This window comes from Vipera berus (genome assembly GCF_964194415.1).
Source record: "Vipera berus genome assembly, chromosome: 4".
Lineage (NCBI taxonomy): Eukaryota > Metazoa > Chordata > Lepidosauria > Squamata > Viperidae > Vipera > Vipera berus.
In genome coordinates, this window is record NC_138206.1 from 80,617,257 (window position 1) to 80,634,753 (window position 17,497).

Below are 17,497 nucleotides of genomic sequence, written 5' to 3' on the forward strand. Positions count from 1 at the left end.
AGGTTGACAACAGTCCATATTATGGTGTTCCCCCCATTCTCTGGCAGCTCAACTATGAAGTCCATGACTATCTCCACCCACAGCAGAGTTGGGTTGGCTACTGGCTGCAGCAATCCAGGGGTTTTCCCTGGAAAGCGCTTCATAGAGGCACATACAGGGCAACTTGCCACATAGGATTCTATGTCCTTTTTCATCCTTGGCCACCAAAATTGCCTTTTTACAAGGTGCAGAGTCTTTAAAAATCCAAAGTGCCCTGCTAGCTTTGCATTGTAATGCCTTTGTAGGACCATGGTTCTCTGGCTTATTGGGACATACACTTTACTCCCTCTCCATGCTAAGCCTTGTTCCAGCATCAAGTCTCTCTTATGCTTTTGGAACCACTCAACCTCTCCCAGGGCTTCTCTTAGTCACTGGATCAGTATGTCTCCTCCTGATCAAGGGGGTTCCTTCTGTGGCTGTCTCCCATACACTGGTGCTACAAGTTGTTTAGATGGGATGATAGAGTTAACTATCTCTTCCCTAGTGCTCTTATATTGAGGCAGATGTGAGAGGGCATTGGTGAGGAAATTCTCCTCCCCCCGGTAAATAACGTAAGGTAAAGTTGAACTGGTTGAAGTATTGAGCCCAATGAACCTGTTTAGGGGACAGTTTCCTTGGGGCCTTCAGTGCTTCCAGATTCTTGTGGTCAGTCCAAACTTCAGACGGGATTTTAATGCTCTCTAAAAACTGTCTCCAGGTGAGGAGGACACAGCGGACAGCATAAGCCTCCTTCTCCCAGATGGTCCATCATCTCTCAATGTCAGACAGTTTCCAAGACATATAGGTGTCAAGTTGTAGCTCTCCCCTTCCATTTCTCTGCAATAAAACTGCCCCCACTGCCACATCGCTAGTGTCTGCTTGGATCATGAATGGTTCCTTTTCGTCTAGCTATCTTAAGACTGACTCAGCAGTGAAGAGTCTCTTTAACTTTTCAAAAGCCACTTGGCACTCAATAGTCCAGTTCAAAGGTTCACTTGGTTGGGGATTCATTCCCTTTCCCATTTTTAGCAAGTTTGTGATGGTTACAGCTATCTGTGCAAATATGGGAATGAATTGCCTATAGAAGTTTGCAAACCTCAGGAAATTCTGCAGTTGTCTTCTGGTCCATGGGGGCCTCCCATTCCAAAATTACCTTCACCTTTCCTGGGTCCATTTCTACCCCCTCCCTGGAGATGTGGCAATGTAAGTAGTCTACACTGGTCTTGTGGAAGTCACATTTGGATAGTTTCTCATACAGCTTCACTAGCACAGCTCTCACTAGCTTTATGTGCTATCATCCAAGTACATCAGCACCCCTTTATACAGGTGTTCATGTAGGACTTTATCAGTTGCATGAATACAGTGGGTTCCCCTTGCAGCCCAAATGGCATCACCTGAAATTAGTAGCATCCCAAAGGGCAATTGAATGCTGTCTTCCACTCATCCCCTTCTCTAGTTCATACTCAGTAGTATGCTTCCCTCAAATCCAACTTGATGAAAATCCTCCCCTTGGACAAATAACCCAACATGTACTTCATCGGGGGAGGGAGTAAATGTTCTCCATGCAAAGGGTATTTATCCTCCTATAATTCATGCCCATCCTCAGGGACCCATCTTTCTTTTTCCTGAAGAGCATAGAGGTGGCCACCCTCAATTTGGCTGAATGGGAGAAGCCCCTGGCTAGGTTCTTGCATATGAACCCTCTAAGCTCCTCCATCTTCCTGGGTTCATGGAATACATCTTTGGCTTCAGCAATTTAGCTCCTGGTATGATTTCAATGGTGCAGTCCATTGGATAGTGAGGCAGCAACACATCCAACTCCCTCTGATTGAGCACCTCAGCAAGGTCACAGAATTCCTCTGGAATGAGCAGTTCTAACCCCTCCTTTGTTAGTGCATTAACAGTTTCCACTTTCGCCTCCCTAACTGCAGGCTTGTGGCTGGCTCCCAGCATTTTCTTCAGTTCCTTCTGCTTTGCTGCTCCTTTTCTCATGTACCACTTGCTATTGCCCCATTCTATCACTGGGTTCCACTTCTTCAGCCATGGTAGCCTTAGAATCATAGCCTCAGTTATTCCAGGTACTATAATAAAGAGGATAGTCTCTACATCCTTCCTGATCCTTAAGCTCACTGGCTCCATCAGGCAGGTTGCTGGCACACACAAACCCATGAGGGAACTGTTTAGCTTTTTGAATCCCATGGGCTGCCTTAATTTCCTGAGTCTCAACCCCAATCTTTTCACCACTGGTAAGCTGATCAGGCATCAGGTGCAGCCTGAATCTAGCAGGGCCATGACAATGTCTTTTACTCCCAAGTAGGGTACCAGGATCTCTATCCTGGTGGTCATTGGGATGATGGTGCCACTTAGTATTGGATCATCTTTCCCCTTGTTGTTCCTCATGTAAAATACCATTGCCAGGCTTATCAGGGGTCAGAGTTTCCTGCCTTCATTTGTTTTTGATTACTATATTAATACAGATTTATTTAAGTCAAATATCAGAAATTTCTGAAATTAAATAAATTGCATTGAAAATGAATTCTGATTCTGCTGAGCATTCCCTACCCACCTCATGACAACTTTAATTATGCATGTTATAAATTTGTGGAAATATTCAATAATTGCAAAACAATGTAAACAATTAGGACGGGAGGGAACATTATGCATCCAAGTCTTGATTTGTACAAAATATCAATCTAGTAAATACTTGCATATCTGCATACATAAAACAGGAGACAAAAAAGAAAGAAAGCTAGTTGTAACAATGGCTGATCCTCTTATTTTCCACTGAGCTTATTAAGCTGCAAGGAAATAATTTGCAATAAACCTGTCCTACACCTAAAATTACTTCTGGTGAAATTCTGAATGGCAACCTGAAGCACTTTGAGGTCAATAGACTAGTGATAAAAATTAGACCTTTATGAAAAGGTTTTATCATGTACCAGAGAAAATTTCCCCAGTTTCAAGGGGTCAAATGGGTGGGGTGGGGTGGGAGTGGGGAATTCCCATAGCTTTCAGCTGAAGCCAAGTCTGCATCAACACATGGAAGCAATTTTGTATATATACTTTTGCTATTCTTTATGAAAACCTAACACATAGCTTGCCCTCATTCCCCATCTACAAGCCAGCAGTCAAATCCTGTTGCAGGCTGCCTTCTTCAGCTTTCATGTCACATTTAGTAAATTAACAGTAACTGTCAAATCACACTGCAAATAGAAGAATATAAGTTTGGGGGAAAGTCAAACTTGCTTGCTTTATGCCTCAGGCCTGCTTGATGGAATAGGCAACAAATGGATTCTGGAGAGAGATTTTGGATAGGCTGAGTGAGCAAGGAGGGCTTTGGTTTTATCAGGTGTACAGAGTTTTTCTATTACATTTTTATACAACTTCCTTCTATATTTTGCATCCCTTCTGAAAAGGCATATTAAGACTATAAGAAATTATAGTAAAAATCAGTGAGTAAGAATAGGATTTATTTAAAGTTTGAAGCTTTAATCTTCAGTGGGATAAATTGGCAAGAAAAGACGAAAGAAAACAGATGCCCAAAATGAGTGATTATTATTTAAAGGAAATGTTAAGCACACACATATATAAATTTTTTAAAGGAAAATAAAGGAATTGTTGTTGTTGTTGTTGTTGTTAGTTGCGAAGTCGTGTCCGACCCATCACGACCCTATGGACAACGTTCTTCCAGGCCTTCCTGTCCTCTACCATCTTCTGGAGTCCATCTAAGCTCACGCCTACTGCTTCAGTGACTCCATCCAGCCACCTCATTCTCTGTCGTCCCCTTCTTCTCTTGCCCTCAACCTTTCCCAGCATTAGGCTCTTCTCCAGTGAGTCCTTCCTTCTCATTAGGTGGCCAAAGTATTTGAGTTTTAGCTTCAGGATCTGGCCTTCTAAAGAGCAGTCAGGGTTGATCTCCTCTAGGACTGACCGGTTTGATCGCCTTGCAGTCCAAGGAACTAGCAGGAGTCTTCTCCAGCACCATAGTTCAAAGGCTTCAATTCTTTGGCGCTCAGCCTTTCTTATGGTCCAGCTTTCACAGCCATACATTGCAACTGGGAAGACCATAGCCTTGACTATACACACTTTTGTTGACAGGGTGATGTCTCTGCTTTTTAGTGTGCTGTCTAGATTTGCCATGGCTTTCCTCCCAAGGAGCAAGCGTCTTTTAATTTCTTGGCTACAGTCCCCATCTGCAGTGATCTTGGAGCCCAGGAAAATAAAATCTGTCACTACCTCCATTTCTTCCCCATCTATTTGCCAGGAATTGAGAGGGCCAGATGCCATGATCTTGGTTTTCTTAATGTTTAGTTTCAACCCAGGTTTTGCACTCTCCTTCTTCACCCGCAATAAGAGGCTCTTTAGTTCTTCTTCACTTTCTGCCATTAGCGTGGTATCATCTGCATATCTTAGGTTGTTGATGTTTCTTCCGGCAATCTTAATTCCAACTTTTGATTCATCTAGCCTTGCCTTTCTCATGATGTGCTCTGCATATAAGTTAAATAGGCAAGGCGACAGTATACAGCCTTGCCGGACTCCTTTCCCAATTTGGAACCAATCAGTGGTTCCGTGTCCAGTCCTCACTGTTGCTTCTTGGCCCGCATATAGATTTCTCAAGAGACAAATAAGATGGTCTGGTATGCCCATCTCTTTAAGGACTTGCCAGAGTTTGTTATGATCCACACAATCAAAGGCTTTAGCATAGTCAATGAAGCAGAAGTAGATGTTTTTCTGGAACTCTCTAGCTTTCTCCATGATCCAGCGTATGTTGGCAATTTGATCTCTGGTTCCTCTGCCTCTTCGAAATCCTGCCTGTACGTCTGGTAGTTCTCGATCCACATACTGCTGGAGTCTAGCTTGTAGGATTTTAAGCATAACTTTACTAGCATGAGAAATGAGTGCAATAGTGCGATAGTTTGAACATTCTTTGGCACTGCCTTTCTTTGGAATTGGAATATAAACTGATCTTTTCCAATCCTGTGGCCACTGTTGAGTTTTCCAAATTTGCTGGCAAATTGAGTGTAGCACTTTTACTGCATCGTCTTTTAAGATTTTGAATAGCTCAGCTGGGATACTGTCACCTCCACTAGCTTTGTTGTTGCTCAGCTTTTCTAAGGCCCACTTCACTTCACATTCTAGGATGTCTGGCTCGAGGTCAGTGACCACCTCATTGTAATTATCAGGGACGTTAAGCTCATTCTTGTATAGTTCTTCTGTGTAATTTTGCCACCTCTTCTTAATCTCTTCTGCCTCTGTTAGGTCCCTGCCATTTTGGTCCTTTATCATGCCCATTTTTGCATTAAACGTTCCTTTCATCTCTCCAATTTTCTTGAAAAGATCTCTGGTCCTCCCTATTCTATTGTTTTCTTCTATTTCTTTGCATTGTTCATTTAAGAAGGCATTCTTATCTCTTCTAGCTATTCTTTGGAATTTTGCATTTAATTGGGAATATCTTTCTTTTTCTCCCTTGCCTTTCGCTTCCCTCCTTTCCTCAGCTATTTGCAAAGCTTCCTCAGACAGCCATTTTGCTTTCTTGCATTTCTTTTTCTTTGGGATGGTTTTGGTTGCTACCTGTTGTACAATGTTGCGAACCTCTGTCCATAGTTCTTCAGGCACTCTGTCTATCAGATCTAATTCCTTAAATCTATTTGTCACCTCTACTGTATATTCAACAGGGATATGATTTAATTCATACCTGACTGGCCTAGCGCTTTTCCCTACTTTCTTTAATTTAAGCCTAAACTTTGCAACAAGAAGCTCATGGTCTGAGCCACAGTCAGCTCCTGGTCTTGTTTTTACTGACTGTATAGAGCTTCTCCATCTTTGGCTGCAGAGCATATAGTCAATCTGATTTCTGTGTTGACCGTCTGGTGATGTCCATGTGTAAAGCCGTCTCTTGGGTTGTTGGAAAAGAGTGTTTGCTATGACCATCGTATTCTCTTGACAAAATTCTATCAGCCTGTGCCCTGCTTCATTTTGTACTCCAAGGCCAAACTTGCCTGTTATTCCAGTTATCTTTTGGCTTCCTACTTTAGCGTTCCAATCCCCCATGATGATAAGGACATCATTTCTGGGTGTTAGTTCTATAAGGTGCTGTAGGGCTTCATAGAACCGGTCAATTTCATCCTCTTCAGCACCGGTGGTTGGGGCATAGACTTGGACTACTGTGATATTGAATGGTTTGCCTTGGATTCGAACTGAGATCATTCTGTCATTTTGAGGATTGTATCCCAGTATTGCTTTTCCTATTTTTTTATTGACTATGAAGGCTACTCCATTTCTTCTGAGGGATTCTTGCCCTCAGTAGTATACCTGATGGTCATCTGAATTAAATTCACCCATTCCTGTCCATTTTAGTTCGCTGATACCTAAGATGTCAATGTTTAGTCTTGTCATCTCTTGTTTGACCACGTCCAGCTTTCCTTGATTCATGGATCTTACATTCCAGGTTCCTATGGAGAAAAAATCTTTACAGCATCGGACTTTCCTTTCACCACCAGACATATCCACAGCTGAGCGTCCTTTCGGCTTTGGCCCAGTTGCTTCATTCTTTCTGACGCTACTAGTACTAGCCCTCTGCTCTTCCCCAGTAGCATATTGGACGCCTTCCGACCTGAGGGGCTCATCTTCCAGCGTCATATCGTTTTGCCTTTTGGTACTGTCCATAGGGTTTTCATGGCAAAGATACTGGAGTGGGTTGCCATTTCCTTCTCCAGTGGATCACGTTTTGTCAGAACTCTCTGCTATGACCTGTCCGTCTTGGGTGGCCCTGCATGGCATAGCTCATAGCTTCATTGAATTACGCAAGCCCCTTCGCCACGACAAGGCAGTAATCCATGAAGGGGAATAAAGGAATAGCTTACCGTAATTAAATAATAATTGTGAAACAAAAAGTTGGGAAAAAGCTCAGAGGAATTGTAATCTGTGGCGATGTAAGCTAATCACTTAATCACTTGCATTTGTAAATCTTGGAAAAGGAATTATTGTAGTGGTTAAATTACAAATATTTATCTGCTAATAGCCTTGATCAATCAGTGATCCTAATTGTCATCTTGAAAGCCAATATTAATGGCATCAATCATGTAGAACAACAATAATAGTTAATATAAAAGAAAACATTGTCCATTTAATATCCAGATATTCAGAAAAAAGATGACAAATGTATGGGACACTGGAATCAGTTGGTTCAGCCAGAAGACATTCCAGAAGTAAGTTGAAATAAGAAGTAAGTGCTACTTACTTTTAGAACAAATGGTATTTTATTTGCTGTACAAAGCATAATAATTTAACAGAAATTCTAAACAAAGTACGTAAGGTTTGCAGCTATAATTTATTTCCTTAAAATCATTAAGAATCAAGATATTTCACAAGCATGCATTAATGGTTTAAAATAGCAGTTTTCATTTTTATCTATCTGAAAGTATAATTTTTTTACAAACAATATGATAATTGATCAATATTATTGATATTTATCTCTTTGACTAAATCAACTTTTTCTTTATGATTAGTATTTCTTACAACAAGAATGAGTGATATAATGGAAACATAGAGACTCTGGTCCTTTAATTTCCTCTCTGTTTTCCACATGGAGTTTTACGGGGAAATAAAACCCTAGCAAATAAATTCATTTTATCATTTCAGAGGAAATTTGCTGCAGAGCAGGCAAGGGCAAAAGTACCAAGAAAAGATAAACATTTTATTTAGCTGGTAGAAAAGAAGAAAATCAAAATAATTACACTCAAAATATTTAACTTGCAAGATTTTTTTGCCTGGACTAGAGTTGTAGACTGAACAATGTTTGGTATGATTTTGTATGCATAATACAGGATGTTGCCATAGATGTTTTGCTCTAAATCCTGAGAGGGTATGATACCATTTATAATTCAAAGTGGCCAATGATCTCTTTGAGATGGTATCAAAGGAAGAAGGCTAGGTAGGTTTATTCTTATTATTAGCATGCTGCCTTCCAACAGTAGCACAACTTTTAAATCATGATAATTTCCATGACATATCAATTTCCAGTAGAGTTAATGTCACCATCAACCTCTGAATTCCTGTTCAAATCTTTTTGATTAAGGCTGATTGTTGACTCTTTTCATTATTGGTTCCTTTAAACATGAAGTATATGTACCATATTTTGACTGAATAGTGAATACTTAATTTGTGCAAATCACTATCTGTTTACCTTAATGACTGTAAATCATAGACTCCCAATTTGTATTTTTCAGCAGTTTAACATTTCTGGATTTCTGGAATCTGCATGTATATACAACAAATTTATATTTATTCATCACTCTCTCTTTCTATTTATAATGCTTGTTGCATGGGATCCATATTTCTATGAGAATGTGATTCAAGCAGCTCATATTAAAATTTGTCATTAATCCAAAGAAAATTGTCCAGCTCACTTTCCAGCCCCCAAAATTCACATAATAGGTTTTTGTAGTATTACCAAAACCAAATTCCATGTTCTCTTTTTCTCCCCCATACATGGAACCTAAGAAACAAACAAACAAACAAAAACCCCAATCCAATGGTAGTAAAGGGAATGGAAGCATTTTATACAAGAGTACCTGTAGTTAACCTGTAATTAACCTTTGTAATCTTCAAAACCTGAGAATAATTTAAGCATAATTACCTGAGTATTTTGTGAAGAAAAAATTGTCAGCAGATATTCCAGAGTGAAGGAATATTCGATAATTTATGAAGATTTTCAAAGCTTCTTATTAAGGCTGTTCAGAAGAACACAAATAGAAATATCAAGGATAATTGGTAAAGAAGTAGGAGAGATATAGCTGTAGGACAAGTAATCCTGATCTCTTATTTAATCTAGTCTGGAATTTTTCTGAAAGGAGTAGTCAGGATGATGAGAATTAATAGGTAGAAAAAAAGGGGAGGGGGAAAATAATGATCTGGAACTGAATGAAGCAAATAATTATTGGGATCTGTTTGCTTTTTCTCTCTCCTAAGTTAAGAACTATTTTCTTAGTCCAGTTGTGAACATTCAGTTTTAATATAGAAGTTTCTTAAGACTGTCCCACCACTAAATTCCAGTGCCCCTTCTGTAGTCCCTATCTATTGAGCCATTAGTCATCTTAAGTTTCCACAAAAAAGAGGTTGTAAGCCTCTTGAGCTATGGTCAAAAGTACTTCACCTTTCTGGGGATAGAGATATTTTGGTTAACTTTCTTTTTTCCAAATATGGGTGTAAGGTATTGGCCATTTCTGTGTAAAATCACTTGCTTAATGTCTGATCACTTGTTTAATGTCTGACCTACTTTTTCTGTGTTATGTAACAGTTGCTGTTACTGAGCCAGACTTGCTGTCTCCAGGCTGATAATTAGGTTTGGGGTGGGAAACTGCTACTTTAAACCTATTGGTCGCCGTTTAGAGGCCAACCATATAAATAGCTGTGCAGCAGCCATAAGCTTGCTTCTGTTCTGTTCTGAGTTAATAAACGTTTTTGCTGTTTCAACACCTTGTCTCGCTTAATGTCTAAGAACCGAAGTTATAACACTGGCAATGCAGATGGAATGTGCTGCTTCATCGGAAGAATCTGAAGTCACTAGGGGCTGAGGCCAGCACAGAGCCTGGTAGGGACCACGTTCCCCCCCCCTCAGTCTGCCAGCAAGACACCCTGGAGACCACCTGACCCTAAGGATCTGTCCTAGGGCCTACGCAGAAGCCAGCAACATGAAGCAATGCAAGCAATGAGAAACGCAAGCAACTCACCATGGCAAAAGTGGGGAAACTCAAAGAGTTTGACATTACACACCCAGAGAGATGGGCATCCTACATTTCCTGCATCAAAAATTACCTCCACACCAATCAGGTCAGCGAAGACAGACTGAAGGCCGCGACCCTCCTCTGCAAGTGTAGCCCAGCTGTTCTGTACCAGCCTGCTACCGGCCCTGCAGAAAAGGCAGGGACAACCCCTTTACAAACGGCAAGAGGCTGGAATTAAGCCTGCCAAATTTATTAACATAAAACAGAGCAAAAGAAGACACCAACCATGAAACAGGAGCTATGAAACAGGAACTAATCAAGCGGTTGCCTTCAGCAAACCAGCCCTCCCACGCATTCCCCTTTTATACAGCTCAGGGCATGGCTTCTCTCTGCCTCCTTCCGAGGTGCCCCATTGCCTTCCTCTGTTTACTCCTGATTGACTGCCTCCTGCATCGGGCGTCCTTGAACAGGGCCAGCTGTAGGTCATCTTCATCCACGCTGTCAGGCTCACACAGCTGGGTCTCCGTCGTGACCAGGTGGGAGGGGCCTGGCTGAGGGCTCTCATCAGCAAGATCTTCAACCCCCTCAGCAAGCTCTTCAACACCCCCCTCCTCCTCTGAGTCGTCCGACCCAACTGCCAAACCCACAGGCTGACCCTGAATCACAACACCAGCCACCTTCAACATTGGACTATGTGGATTTGAAGAAAAAGCTCTGAGACCACTTCAAGCCCAAATTATCCATCATAGCATGGAGGCATTCTTTTGAGCAGTGGGAGGAGCAGCCCGGTGAGACAGCCACAGAATTAATCACTGCTCTTCGTCAAGCGTCCCCACTCTGCAATTTTGTTGATTTGGAAGAGAGACTAAGAGACCGCTTAATCTGTGTACTCTGGAACTGAAAGCTCCAACAAAAACTGTTCACCAAGGAGACTCTCTCACTACAAGAGGCCTTAAAGGAGGTCATGGCGGACAAAGCCGCCAGAGGGGCCGTTAAAGCACTGCGGCCCTCCAAAAGCACTTCAAGCACCGAAGCCATCCATCATGAGGATGCCGAATGGATGGAAGACACCAACTCTGACTTTGAGGTCGATAAGCTACAGAAGCACCAGGAGAAGGGACATGGCCAGTTGACAAGGCAGTTCCATTCCTTAGATTCATCGGCTGCTGATTTCAAACAGCAACGTGCTGGGCGTGTGGCAAACCAGGCCATATCGCTGCCATCTGCTGAGGTCACCAGAGGGACCATCAGCAGGAAGACTCATTCAGAAGAGGTACCAGGGCCCTGGGGCAATACCGAGTAGGGTTCTGGTCCAGCCAGAGGAGCATGTTCCCCACTGGTGCCCACCACCCACTTAAACAGAAGCTTCGATTTCAGGTCAAGCTTCAGGGAGTTCCATGTAAAATGGAACTGGATACAGGCTCAGCCATGTCCATCATCTCCATAGGAACCTTCCAGCACATATGCAACCGCAGCAACAGATGGGTCAAACTTCGACCATCTAACCTTCTGCTCACAGACTTCCAAAACTCCTGAGTCGTGATCAAGGGTGAAGCCACACTTTTGGTGAATTTTAAGAGGTTTGCAGGCCCACTAGATGTTGTTGTGGTGGAAGGCCAATGCATGAACTCGATTGGTTTGATGCATTGGGCATCCAAGTAACCGGCATTCACTGAACACAGGTGGCAAACTTGTCTTCAGTCTGCCAAGAGTTTGTGAATGTTTTCAGTTTAAGCCTAGGGGAGTACAAGGGTCCTCTGATAGCCTTCAAGCTTGAAGCCATGGTAATGCCAATACGGGTCAAGCCTCGTTGAGTGCCTTTTGCTTTGAAATCTAAAATCAATGCAGAGCTGGACAAGCTGGTGAGTCAGGGGTTTTTGCAGCCTGTAGACAGTGGGGTGTGGGAGACTCCCAGAGTAACACCACTTAAGGCCAATGGAGAAATACACATATGTGCTGACTATAAGTGCACCATTAACCAGGCACTTCAACAGCATGCATACCCAGTGCCAGTTGTCAGCCATATTTTGGCATCATTGCAAGGTGGCCGTGTGTTCACCAAATTAGAGTTGGTGCAGGCCTACCAACAGCTGTTGGTGGACAAAGCCACCACAGCCACCCAAACCATTGTCAACCATCAGGGGGCCTTCAAGGTCAAGCGCCTACAGTTTGGGGTGAGTGTAGCTCCAGGGATTTTCCATGGAGTAATGGAGCACACACTCAAGGGCATTCCAGGGGTCTTCCTCTACTTTGATGATGTACTCATAGCCAGGGAATCTACAGATGTTCTGGCTGAATGGCTTAGAGCTGTTCTTCAGTGGTTCCATACTGTGGAACTTAAATTAAAAAAAGAAAAGTGTAAGATTGGGGTAGAGTCAACTGAGTTCCTTGGGTTCCGCATCAATGCTGATGGCATTCATCCAGCAGATTCAAAGCTGAAAGCGATTCAGCAGGCCCCAAGCCCTTGGTCCGAGGGTGATCTTCAAGCTTTCTTGGGCCTTCTTAATTTTTATCATGCATTCCTCCCAGATAAGGCCGCAGTAGCAGAGCCGTTAGACCGGCTCTTAGACAAAAAGGCTCAGTGGCAGTGGACCAATGTCCACGAAAGAAGTTTCCATGCAGTCAAATCACTGCTGTCCTCAAATTTGGTGCTCACTCATTTTAACGAAAAGCTGCCAGTCTGCATCGCGTGTGATGCATCCCCATATGGGGTTGGGGCTGTGTTGAGCCATTTGTCAGCTGATGGGAAACAGTCTCCCATTGCTTATTATTCGAGGACCCTGTCATCTGCAGAGCACAATTATGTGCAGATTGACAAGGAGGCCTTGGCCATTGTGGCTGGAGTTAAAAAGTTCCATGGCTATTTATATGGCTGCCATTTCACAGTCTTTAAGGACCACAAGCCACTTCTAGGGTTGTTCACTACAAACAGGCAGACACCTCAGATTCTGTCTCCTTGAATGCTGAGGTGGTCTATATTCCTTTTAGCCTACAGCTACAGGCTGATTCACAAACCAGGCAAAGAAATGGGTCATGCAGATGGTATTGTAGATTGCCCCTGCCACACATGGAGCCAGATCCAGCTCCGGCTGCACTCATCCTAGCCATACAGGATTTGCCAGAGTCTCCTCTCCATGTTGGAGACATAGCTGCTGAGACAGCAGCTGACAGAACACTTAGCCATGTGCTAACCTGGGTACACACTGGATGGGTGGACAAATGTCCAGGGCCAGAATTTCAAAGTTTCTTCATGAGCTTTCAGCTCATAAAGGGTGCATTCTTTGGGGAAGTCATAGTCCCCAGCTCATTAAGGCCCAAAGTTCTTGAGTCTCTGCATGAAGGTGATATGGGAATAGTCTGGATGAAGGCACTGGTGAGGTGCTACCTTTGGTGGCCAGGGCTTGATAAAGCTATCAACGCCCAAGTACATGGTTGCTATACGTGCCATCAATCCAGACCAGAGATGCCGCAGGCCCCTGTCCACCGATGGGAGGACACTCACACACCGTGGTCAAGAATCCACACCAACTTTGGGACAGCTGTTTTTAATAGAGTGGTCGACAGCCACACTAAATGGTTGGAGGTTGTACCAATTTCCACTATGACTACTGTTAGGACCATCCAGGTGCTGCACAGAATATTTGCAACACATGGGCTTCCAGACATCTTAGTTTCAGACAATGGGGCTCAGTTCACTGCTTCAGAATTCCAGGCCCTTCTCAGGGCAAATCACATAAGGCACACCACATCAGCTCCCTTTCACCCATCGTCGAATGGTCAAGTGGAGTGCATGGCCTGCACAACCAAGGAATCCCTGAGAAGAATTGTCACAGGGGATTGGCACCACAGACTGGCTGATTTTCTACTCTGCCAGCACACAACACCCTGCACTGCCATGGGCAAGAGCCCAGCCAAGCTTCATTGGGTCAGGCATTTGATCACCAAACTGGACAGGCTGTACCCCAAACGAGTCACTTCAGACACTGCATAGCCAAAGACACCAAGAAGCTTTTCAAGTGGGTGACCCGATTTGGACCCGGAATTATGGGTAAGGGGCTTTGTGGGTGACAGCAAAGGTTGTTAAGGTGTCAGGACCACTCTCCTATGAGGTGGTCCTGGAAGATGGGTGAGTCATTTGCCGGCACATTGATCAGCTGCATCAGCGGCTAGCAGATCAGTTGCTGGCTCAGAATGCCCAAGAGGGCCACACACAGGACCCACATGTCAGTGGTCCAACAGAGCAGCTTGCACACTCTGAAAGAACTCTTTCTCATGGTGATGGGGAAATGGCCATAGAAGAGTCTCCTCCGGACACACAGTCTGTATCCCCTGATCTGGACAGGCAAACTGCACTGGACTTTGGTTTGGGCCGACCGGGACTGGCCAGCCAAAGGGACTCAAGTCATTCCGACTCCACTGAACCTCAGAGCCCTGGTCTACCCAGCCTGGCAGGCAAGCAGGTAGACCGGGAGATCCCTGTAACCCCTACACCTTCTGAATGGTCAAGAAGGCCACCTAATTATCAGAAAGATTATGTCAAACAATTGAAAGTTTGTGCTATCTAGGGGGAAGGGGTGTAATGGCCATTTTTTCTGTGTAAAATCACTTGCTTAATGTCTGATCACTTGTTTGATGTCTGACCTACTTTTTCTGTGTTATGTAACGGTTGCTGTTACTGAGCCAGACTTGCTGTCTCCAGGCTGATAATTAGGTTTGGGGCGGGAAACTGCCACTTTAAACCTATTGAATGCTGTCTAGAGGCCAACCGTATAAATAGCTGTGCAGCAGCCATAAGCTTGCTTCTGTTCTGTTCTGAGTTAATGAACTTGTTTGCTGTTTCAACACCTTGTCTCGCTTAATGCCTAAGAACCGAAGCTATAACACTGAACTACAATTCTGAGTCTTCCAAAATGAACCATCTGCTGAAGGAACTTTTGCTGTTTCATTTATTAAATTCTACACTTCTCCAGTACGTCTCTCATTTCATTCTATTTGAGCAATGATTGTCCATGCTAGGCAAAAGCCTGAAAATCAGTTGTTAAGTGCTTTTGGAAGAAAGTAACTGCATAGAAACATAGTTCAATGGGCCACAGAAAAAAAGGAACATCCATTAGTCACAGACAGAGAATGTGTGAAATACAACTTCCTAGGTTCATTCCTTAGCATCTCCAGATAGATTTGGAAAAGTCCCTGCCTAAACTCTTGAAGTACTTTGCTGGACTATGCTGGTTATGCCAGCTAGACAGATCAGATTTGATAAAACATAAAGGTTTCTATGGCTGAGAGAACATGTCTTATGTTCTAACTCAGGCTTGTCAAACTGCCAGCCTGAGGGGCAGATGCGTCACACTGAAACTGTGCCCATCCCATTGCCAGCAATGGGGAAAAAGTCATGATATGTCACACTATGTCACATGATGTCGCAAGTTTGACATGCCTGTTCTAACTGAAACATTTGTTTACTGAGTAAACCAAAATGGGAACAATTCCTAAATGTTCTCCTACCTCACCTTCATGAGTGATTTGAATTTAAATAAAGACAATTTCTGGAAGAGTACTGAACTAGTTAATTCTTCTTTTGTACAGAATGGGCTGGTTGTTTCCTTTCTATCTTTATGACAATAATGGGCTTGTGTTAACCTTTAACTTATTTTGCTAAGTTACATCTGGCAACTTTTCTTTGGAGCTTAGATTCATTTCTTTTGTCTACTCTGCATTTCATGAATATATTGCAAATACTTTGGAATCCTATCTTACAAATACTAGCAACTCACTTCCCTAAGCCAAACTGATCTATCAACAGTAATCACAGATTACACAGAGGAAGTATAGCATGTTAATTCAGTAACCAAAGAGTGAAAGAATGACAATTACATCTTCTAATCCAACCCCCTTAAATCATTTCAGACAAATGGTTGTACAATACCTTCTTAGAAATCTCTAGTGTTGGAGCACCCATAATTCTGGAGGCAAATCATTCCACTGATTAATTGTTCCAACTGTCAAGAAAGTTGTCCTTGTTTCTAGGTTGGTCCTTTCCTTGATTAGTTTCCATCCATTGCTTCTTATCCTACCTTCAGGTGCTTTGGAGAATATTCTGTAGCACTCCCTCAAATACTGGAACACTGCTACCCTGTCACACCTAGTCCTACTTTTCATTAAACTAGACATACCTAATTCCTGCAACCATTCCTCATATGTTTTAGCCTCCAGTCTCCTAATCATCTTTGTTGCTCTTCTCTGCACTTTTTCTAAAGTCTCAACATCTTTTTTATGTCATGGCAACCAAAACTGGATACACTATTCCAAGTATGATCTTACCAAGACATTATAACATGGTACTAACACTGTCGTCTTGATTCTATCCTTCTCTTAACGCAGCCTAGGACTATGTCAGCTTTTTCGGCAGCCACAGCCTACTACTAGCTTATATTTAAATGGTTTTCCAGTAGGACTCCAATATTCTTTTCATAGTTTCTACTATTGAGGCAGGTACCACCAATTCTATACCTGTGCATTTGGTTTTCCTTGCCTAAATGTAGAACCTTAGTTTTCTCATTGAATTTCATGTTGTTAACAAGGGCCTAGTGTTCAAGTCTGTCAAGATCCTTCTATATCTTGGATCTATCTTCTGAAGTGTTGGCTATTCCTTCCAGCTTGGTGCCATCTGCAAATTTGATGAGTTTCCTTTCTATACCCTCATCTAAATCATTTATGAAGATATTGAAGAGTACTGGGCCTAAGACAGAGCCTTGAGGTATCTCACTGCATACTTCCCTCCATGTAGATGCAGTTCCATTAAGGATTACATGTTGAGTGTGGTTGGTCATCCAGTTACAAATCCATCAGGTGGGGAGGGATACTGTCTAAACTACATTTTTCTATCTTATCAAGTAGTAGGTTGTGGTCTACTTTATCAAATTCCTTATGGGAATCTGTCCACTAATTTTGTCATATTGTCAAAAATGCAGTAAGATTTGTCTGGGATGTGAACACCTCTAGGTGTTCACAGATTCATTGCTTGATTATCTTTTACAGAATCTTCCCAGGTATTGATGCCAGGTATTTATGTCAGGCTGATAGATCCAGTTTCCTGGATCCATTTTTCCCCCTTTTTTGAAGATGGGAACCATCTCAGTCCTTTTCCAGTTATCTAGTTGTTCTCCTGTGCTGCAGGATCTTTGAAAGATATAGTTCAGAAATTCTGAGATCACATCTGGCAGTTCCTTCAGAACCTTGGGATGTAATCCATATGAACCTGGTGATTTGAACCTATCTGAAATGGATAAGTGTTTACCATTTTATTGCTTATTTTAACTGGCATTTGCTTATTTTGACTTGCATTTTGACTTGCCACCCCTTCAGGTACCTCAGTCTTTTCTCCTTCAAAACAGTAAATTGTTTTAATTCTATGCATGATTTTTGGAAATCTTCCTATGGGTAGTGCTTCAAGAAAGTGATAAAATTTGCCATCTGAATTGATGCACATCAAAATCACCAAACACATCAAACACAAAGACACACATGCAAAGAGTTCACATATTTAATTTTGCATGGTAAAGGTTAACTCCTTCAATATTATTCTATACATTGCCAACATTGTTAGGTAATTGGATCAGGGTCAGACAGGGTCAATGCTACATGTTAATTTGCCAATGAAAATTTAAAGATCTTGTAATATGATGAGGTCATATTGTAGTATAAGATGGTGATCTTAGCACCTAAACACATGCCCAGTGAGTAGCTGAAAACAA